This window comes from Cynara cardunculus, unplaced genomic scaffold, assembly GCF_001531365.2.
Source record: "Cynara cardunculus var. scolymus isolate 2C unplaced genomic scaffold, CcrdV1 Un_Scaffold_3444, whole genome shotgun sequence".
In the NCBI taxonomy this organism is placed as follows: domain Eukaryota; kingdom Viridiplantae; phylum Streptophyta; class Magnoliopsida; order Asterales; family Asteraceae; genus Cynara; species Cynara cardunculus.
Genome location: NW_020201479.1, coordinates 53,329 through 60,107, shown reverse-complemented (window position 1 = coordinate 60,107; position 6,779 = coordinate 53,329).

Below are 6,779 nucleotides of genomic sequence, written 5' to 3'. Positions count from 1 at the left end.
CATGCTCAGTGTATTGATCGCTGGAACTGAAAGTACAGAAACACAAAAATACATCGAAAGGAAAAAAAGGATTATCATCAAATCACTGAGAGAGAGGATCAACAAACCTATATTTGGCCGACAACCAACCCTTGTCCTTGTTTTTGGCCGACGATCTCCGCAAATCGATCAAACCTTTGGTCCCTGTTTTTGGCCGATGATGAGGATCTCTGCAAATGATCGAACCCTTAATCTCTGTTTTTGGCCGACGATAGGCATGCTCTCATATCTTTTTTGATCATTTTACATGTATAAACAAAATTTTACAAACACTAAAAAACAACTTATAAACTTATTACGTTTTAATACCACCATAAACTATTCTAAACACTTTTTATAAAACTCTGATTTCACACCACATAAGTTGATAAGCCTTTTTACATAAAAAGAATAAGTTGTTTTAAATAAGCAATCCCAAACGCCCCYTTAGTTGCTCTTATTTGCCCTATCTTGATTCCTWGTTGGTTCRTTTGATGTATTTTGGTGGTTTGATTTCCTTCCTGTGGAGCGTAGATCTCACCACCAAAATACATCGAGCATTCCCGRCCTCTTATACATTGGGTTCTCGGTTCYTGTTTCTGGKWTCTGGYTGTTATTTTGTACCATCTTGGTACATGCTTTTTCTGTTTGGGTTCATTGTAAGTGGATCTGTGGGATTCTCTATCCAAATTTACTCTGTTTTTAGATMTTGGCTAGTGTTTACTACTTGTTTCTATCCGTGTTTGGTTGAGTTGTGGCTTACTGTGACCCATTCTTCCGCTGCTATTTGGTCGAGCAAACCCATTGTAAGTTCTTCTTTCCTACATTGTGTCTGTAGCAAGCCCTTTTTCACAAAGAGCAACTATAAGGCACAGGTGTAAACTGTCTGTCGATTGACATTTATGCCTATAGCCAGGGGGACCCCTTTGTTGTTGTTTTTTTGTTGTGCTATATGTTTGATTTCTTCTATGCATCGTTTTATACAAACTTGATTTTGGTGATCCTCTGTATTTACATCCTAGTGATACCAGTAGCATTCTATTTTGAATTTCAAATGAAGTGGCACTGACAATCATAAGCTATAAATAAATTGGGATTTATTGATGGCAACTTTCAAAACTCTTGAGCCTTGTGAATGGACCAACCTTCATCAGTGCCAACATGATTGGCAGGTAATGCTTAGTTTCGAAAAATAAATGTTTTATACTTTTAATTAAATTAAAACGGGGACTTTTGCTTATCAATGTCATTTTTAATTTAATTATAAATATTTGGATTCATATTTGATAAGAGTGAAAATTATTATATTATAATGAAAAGATAAATATACAGCGTTGGTTTAATGTAACATCAAGCTTATTATAAGATGATATTGACGTACGTACGTACGTAATACAAATATAATAGAGCATTTTAGTTGCTATTGTTTTATTATAACTCAGTCATTGTTATGTGAGGTTATATAATCAATCCATGCTATCTTATGATGATATACGTTCTCATCTTCGATAACGACTTCATAATCCAATGAGCATATTCAAGAATTTCCGATTCTACTAAATGGAAGACCTTTTCCCAACACAGTTTTTTCTGGGAAATCCGTCGCTTGGGTGATTCGTCACAAAATGTTTGGTGCTATGAGGTGCCGATAATTGGGTTTGAATTGAGGCTCGAAGAAAATTAATTAACTGTCAGTAATATGATTATAAGACTATAAATGTGTAACTGATAAATTATTGTAATTGAAAACACAAATATTATTACCGACATCTAAAACAAAAAAATTCATCCAAAACATCTGGAATAAACCCTAACGGGCCACAATATACAAGGTATAAATTTGTTGCAAAACCCTTGATCACCATCCATGTATGACCCGTCTTTCGCACAAATGCGACCGCATATAGCCATAGTTGTCGCATCACTAAAGAGTCGGTGTGCAAGTCGAAAACAATGTGACGGTTGTCAATGAGTGAAGATCACCAAAAATGAAAGCTAGAACTGAAAACCTTCAATAACTGAAAACTAGTTAAATATGAAGGTGGATATTCATAAGCATATTTACATAACTGATTTTGGGTAATTGGAATAGATCCTGAAATATAACCGGGTCCCAGCCCAACCCAACCAATCGAGTTGGTCAAGTAACTAGTTGGTTAGAGCGGTTACAAGTTTTTTGAAAAACAAATCGGGCCTATAGCGGGTTGGGTAACCGGTCTCATGACCGGGCTTTTTAGGAAATAGGGCTCGAATATTTTATTATTATACTATTTCCTTTGTTGGAGTATATAACATTTTACAAGATTTATGCTTGTAATTTATAAAAATAATAATAAACTTGACAAAAATTGGGCCTTCATAACCAATTACGTAACCGGTTATACCAATTATGGTCGGTTATTGGTTTTTTTTACTTAACCGGTTATTATTGGAACCAGAACTTGCATACCCATTCGTGACGGGTTAAAGGCTCGATAGGTTACTCGACATGTCCATCTCTATATAGTAAATCTTTATGAGTAGACAAGCACAATGTCTAATCCTATAAGAAACCAATCTTGACGTTCAAAAGCAGATCGGATTTTGTCCAACGGTTCCAATCGATCTTGAGGAGAAATGATCCTATTTTTGTTTAAATAATCATTAACTAAACATACATTTTCAAATTTATAATAGAAAAAGTTAAAATAAACAATTAAAAGGTATAATCTTTATTAATTAACTAACAAGAAATATTTTAAATTAAGGAAGAAATTGTGCATACACTGGGTAGTGAGATAAACCTGGCCTTAATTTGGACACGAGCTTAGGCCCATTTGTATACCTCTAACTCAAGCAACGAGTTAGTTAGGTCCCAAAAATTGAAAATACTATTACCATGGCAACCAGGTCAAACATATATGCTTTGTTTATAGATTGGCTTAATGTTGGTCATTCGAAATCCCATTAAAGGTGCGTTTGGTATGCAGACTACATGAGACAGGACGGGATAAAAAAAATAGTCTCATGTTTGTCATGCCATGGACAAAAAAAAAACATGGTACAAGATGAGACTATTTTTAATTTTTATGAGACAAATCTTGATATTTCTTGTTCCACCAAAAAAAGTGGAACAATATGAGACTAAAGTTAAAATACAATATTACCCTTGTTATTTCAATCCAAGAGAAAACCTAGTTCATCCCATTTGTGACAAGCCCTTTCGAGTGTAAAAATACAATCATGGCCTTATGATTGTATATTAATATACATGATTGTATATTAATTCCATTTGTATTTTACATTATTATCACATTAATATACATGATTGTATATTAAATAAAATATGTTAATAAAATACGTTTTTATTTTAACAAGTTACACAATTATATTCGTCTTGTGAATACCTTCAAATGAGCTCAGTATTGAATATTTTTGGTTAATCATATTATTAAATACCATAACTACATAAATTATTTTTAATACTTACATTTTATACATTTACAGTTATTTATTTAATTTGTTTTATATACATTATTTTTTCATTTTTCGTTGTATGCCTTTATCACATTAACATACATAATTGTATATTAACTAAAATCCGTTAAAATGTGTTTTTATTTTAATAAGTTACATCATTGTAATCGTCTCGTCAATACCTTCAAAATGAACCCAATATTGAACATCGTTTTATTTAATTATGGAACTGTAATTATATAAATATYATAAGGGTATAAAATAAAAATAAAGACATTTCTTTTCCTTTCTAGCCTGCTATATGGCCCCAATTAGATTTTTGGGATTAGGCTGTCCAAATTGCACTGTATAATATGTTCTAAATTAATATGTTCTTAGGTTTTTTTGAAATACACACACACACACACACACACATATATATATATATATGTATATGTATATAGAGGAGTGATCAAATGAAAACCACCCTCATTTGTAAAACCGTACAAACCACCCTCATACGTCGATTTYATTGTTTAATCTTATGAAATTTTTTCATGAAATTGTTTAATCTTGTGAAATTGTTTCATATAATACTTTTTTGATGAATTTGTTTCATATATGGTTATGAAATTGTTTCATATAATATTTAATGAAATTTTAATGAAACTGTTTCATCTATTTCTCTAAAATTAAAATAATGAAGATGATAATATCCATGATTAACACCCTCCACAATAAAAATGGTTGATCAACCTCTCATAATTACAAGAAGATGAACAAAATAAAAAATTATGATTGATTGAATGAGGTTTTCACGGTTTTTACAAAATTGAGTGGTTTTTATTTGAACGCTCCCCAATGTATATACACATGTATTAATCCAACCTTAATCTGAGTTTCTGGACAAGAAAGAGGGTAAGCAGTTGAAATTTCATTTTAAAACCCATCTTTTTTGGTCTTTTCATGGCTTATGATCTGTCAAATTTGTAGTTTTCTTTATTGGTTTTGAGTGTTTATCTTAAAACTCAAGTTTCTTGATTCTTTGCTCTTGGTGTAAATTGAACACATTTGTGGAGTCTTTTAAATTTGTTGGATTTTAAATTGTCATACAATTTTTTCCATCGATAGTCTGTAATTGGAACCATAACTCTTATTTATTCTAATTGTATTAATATGTAAAGACCAAGTGTAACCTATATCATCGTTAAATCTTATCTTATAAAATCAGTGGAACTTCAAAATCGTTAAAATTCATTGCTCCCGCCGCATTGCGCGGGTACACAACTAGTTATGGTATTAATAAAAAATGAGATTTTTTAGAGATCTCAAAATATTATTAGATATTTATAAGAGGTCAATCAGATTCTCAATCTATTTATTGTTTCCATTTTATTACCGTCATATATATATATATATATATATATATATAGGATTGGTTCACGTAAGACCAATGGTTTTTCGTGAGACCCGTAAGACCAATTTATGTTCATTGATCAACTTTATAAGCTAATATTCTAATGGTCTAAAGTTGCACGGTGTCAATTTTGTGATTATTGAGAAGCCTCGTGGCAATTCTGTGATTATGAATTTTCAAATTGTAGATCTAATGCAAGGGTTGAGAATTGATCTTACGGGTCTCACGAAAAACCCTTGGTCTCACATGATCCCAAGTATATATATAGGTTGGTTCAAATACTAATCAAAACTATTATGCAAACTATGCTAATCAACATCAACCAATCATGTTCCACCTTTTAGTTAGGTTCAAATGTAACTCACATATTGATTGTCAGGGTATTTAGGTAATTTATCATTCTTATGTAACTCCCAAATATTTTAATTGGGAGTWACAAATCTTAAAATATCACTAATTGATCTTCATGTAATAATGACATGAAGTTTCACATGTGTTCATCTTACTGAATTTTACATTTATTCTTCCTATAATGGTTTTGATATTGTAAATTTGAAAATAATCCATTTCGAAAAGATTTCGTTATAGTCCGAGTAATATGGATAATCATAGAGTAAAACGGATCGACGACAATGAGAATGAAAAAACTAAAAGCGTCTACGAATACATTCGGAATTCGAATTCCGAAAGTGAAGAAAATGATCAATAAGTGTCCCAATATGAACATACGATAGCTATGAACAAGCTTACCTTAAAGATTTGAGTTCGGGATGTCAAACAATATACATTCTTCACTAAGTTTTGAATTTCAGTAAATCCACATCCTTGTTGCTCTTTTTAATTATCTACTTTGTGTAATAATAGTTTTAGTTTTGTTACTATTTTATGTCATATAACACAAATCATATCATGCTTATATAGGGGTTGTTCATTATATTCACTGTGCTATATTACTTGATCACACACATAGCGATTACATTTTTCATACTAGGATGCATTAAGACATTTGTGCACAGACACACATATATTAACAGATATCAAATCAGCACAAATAACACAGACGTAGACGTTGGGATTCGTTATTATTTTATGTCATATTGCTGATGTTCATTAGGTTCACAAATCCAAACTTGTATGTACACTACTAGAAAACCAGGTATCAGCGACGAATATCAGCGATGGAAATTTTCCCTCGCAGATCAGCGAGGGAAAAGACAAAAAACTCATTCCCTCGCTGATCCCTCGCTGATCAGTGAGAGAAAATTTCCCTCGCTGATCCCTCGCTGATCAGCGAGGGATTAGCGAGGGAATTTCCAAAAAACTCATTCCCTTGCTGATCCCTTGCTGATCTGCGAAGGAAAATTTCCCTCGCTGATCAGCGAGGGATCAGCGAGGGAAATTCCAAAAAACTCATTCCCTCGCTAATTTGCGAGGGAAATTTCTTCTACAAAATCCCTCGCTGATCCCTCGCAAATCAGCGACGGATCAGCGAGAGATTTTTCTATTTTTCTTATTTTCTCATTTTTATGTGTTATATGTACATATTTTTATGTGTTGATATCGTTTGTATGCATGTCATGTGTTGTTTGTGTGTGTGTGTGTGTATATATATATATATATATGTTGTGGTTGCTAACCGCGATATATGCATGTGTTATAAGTATATATACCCGTCGTGAGGGATCAAAATGATATACATTCATATATACACATACGTTTAAATATATATTCATCCATCCAATCGTGGTTAGCAACTAGTACACATCGTGTATATATGTGTATATATAATTTACCGACGGGTATATATACATATAACACATACAACGTCGTGTAGACATATATGTATATAACACAGGCTAACGGGTATATATACTTATAACACATGCATATATATATATATATATATATA